Source organism: Seriola aureovittata, chromosome 16, assembly GCF_021018895.1.
Source record: "Seriola aureovittata isolate HTS-2021-v1 ecotype China chromosome 16, ASM2101889v1, whole genome shotgun sequence".
Classification (NCBI taxonomy): Eukaryota; Metazoa; Chordata; class Actinopteri; order Carangiformes; family Carangidae; genus Seriola; species Seriola aureovittata.
The window spans coordinates 51,124-53,355 of record NC_079379.1 but is presented as its reverse complement, the minus strand read 5'-3'; the positions used below and the strand labels follow the sequence as shown (position 1 = coordinate 53,355).

The window sequence follows — 2,232 nt, the reverse complement described above, 5'->3', positions numbered from 1 at the left end:
ACTGACATTCTATAAGTGTTATATTATTTTATTTTTCAACCAAAAAATGTTTTGTACACATTGTATTAAATATTGCACATATAATGTTATGACAGTTCCATCAACAACAAAATACAGTAAAGAAAATATCAGGAGGTAGTTAGAAACAGACTTTCAATCATTGTTTTGTAAAAAAAAAAAAAAAAAGTGAAAAATGTAAAAAAAATAATCTTTTTTGTTTTATCAAACAGGGAATGTGGTGGACCTCATATTTGAAAAAGTCTTTGTGACCTGGGACCATACACAGAAGCTGCTTTGGCCATCCCCATCCCATAGGACCTCACTGCACAGTTCGAGCAGCCTGAGAAGGAGGAGGTCATATCCAGCTATGTGTCCCGGTTCTATCATGGGCCAGTCTAAAGCCCACGTACCGGCCTGTGGCGTCAGGAAACACGGCATGGATGTGTAGGACCACGCAGGCTAGAATGACGACCCAGATTCTGCAACCAAGGAAGCCCCAGCACCAGCTCACAAAGCTCCTATAGGCTAGATACCTGTACTGACTAAAACAACTGGACAGGGCATTTAGTCTTGCAAACATATATCTATGTTGTGTCTCACAATTTTTTATATGGATCCGGTGAATCCTACAGTTTTTTTTTTTATTATCACTGATTATAACTGCCTCATTTGATGTAAATAAATGCTTGATTGTTACTAAAGAAATGACTCCTCTGAATTCATATATTATATGCACACTATCTGCTGATAGAAGAACTTTACAAATCAAAGAGCAGCTAAACTAATTTATTTGAGTGTGTGTTACTCTATTTGTGGTGTGTTATTACCATTGTAAAATTATGTGCACTGAAGTAAAACAAGACTGCCTAACATCTTTTATTTAGATTGAAACTATGTTTTTACAAAGAAGCAAAACATACTGGTGTATTCCTCTCAACTGTAAAGGACCGTAGTCAGTGCGGTACATGTTGCAGGCATTCTGGAGGGAGTACACAATGAGGCAGAGCGGCTCCAACCCAGGACGGCCGACTGTACATGGTAAATCTTCCTCGATCTCCCATAGCCGTCTGGTAACCTACAGTGAATTGCAAATGGGACATTCTATGGTTTATTATAAATGTAATGTAATCAAAACAAATTAATGATTAGTTTGTCTAGTGAGAATGTTACCTGTGGTATCTCCTAGCAGCAGATATTCTCAGCTTCTGTGGGCATGGTTGCACAGTTTCCACAGGAGCACCTATCCAAAATATATAACAGATATAACCGAGGTAATTTATAACATGTCACTTATTGCATATAATGTGGAGCTTGACAACACTGTAGTGTAGAAAACTGCCCAGTTTAGTCTTTGACTAAAGATTACTGTTGCTGTCAGACATGTTTATGCTGATTTACAGCTTTTACTGTAATACACAAAATAAATTTACTACATAAAGGAAGATGTCATGATGAGCATCTCTGCTCAAAACATGGAGAAAAATGATTTACTTTGTCAGCACCTATTAATATATCTGACTAGTACTGACATTGAACACCTGTAGCAGTCCACATACAACAAAGATTTTCAGACTGTAAAAGTATATCAGGAGGCATGACAGATAACTACACAATTCACAATAGTGCTTATTTACCAAAAGAGCTCCAGTAATGGCGAGACAGTAACAGTTAGCATTAGCTACATGTTAGTAACTGTGTGCCAGCTCTCATCAACAAACTGAAAATGTAATGTCAAAATACACAAAATTGGTTACCAACCATTCAGAAACGTCCTGCTGCAGTTGTAGAGTTTGAACTTCTTCAGCAGCCTCCCCCTCTGGGTCAGATTCTGGATAAAAGTCGTGTGGTTGAACCAAATCGCTACCGACGCCAGGTTGCCGGTCACGGTCACCGTAAACATTAGAGCACGGTGCCAGAAGCCCGAACGGCATCCCCTTCCGGAGAGGGGCGTGGTCAGGCACAGCTCATTTGCATTTAAAGCTACAGACATAGAAACAGCCTGTTCTGAACAGGGCTGAAAAACAGGGGTTTACAGGCATGCTGAAATATAGGATCGGAGTGGATTTTTTAGCAAAAAGCTTCAAATACATGCTTTGGGGACCTCTGATACTTATTCAAACTTGTTGAAAAGGAGCATAATATGTCCCCTTTAAATATTAGATCCACATACATTTTTGAATGTTACTGTCACTGTATTCACTATGAAGGGGCTGTTTTGCACAGGCACACACA

At 39.0% G+C, this 2,232-nt stretch overlaps 1 long non-coding RNA gene across 1 annotated transcript; it reads right to left on the bottom strand.

Annotated features, from left to right (window-relative positions):
* Positions 1 to 941: 941 nt before the first annotated feature.
* On the bottom strand, positions 942 to 1,985 carry LOC130184146 (uncharacterized). Its single transcript, XR_008829939.1, has 3 exons — positions 1,759 to 1,985; positions 1,171 to 1,240; positions 942 to 1,075 (listed from the first exon to the last, which is right to left on the bottom strand). It is a non-coding gene; the product is annotated as an uncharacterized LOC130184146 (long non-coding RNA).
* Positions 1,986 to 2,232: the final 247 nt, after the last annotated feature.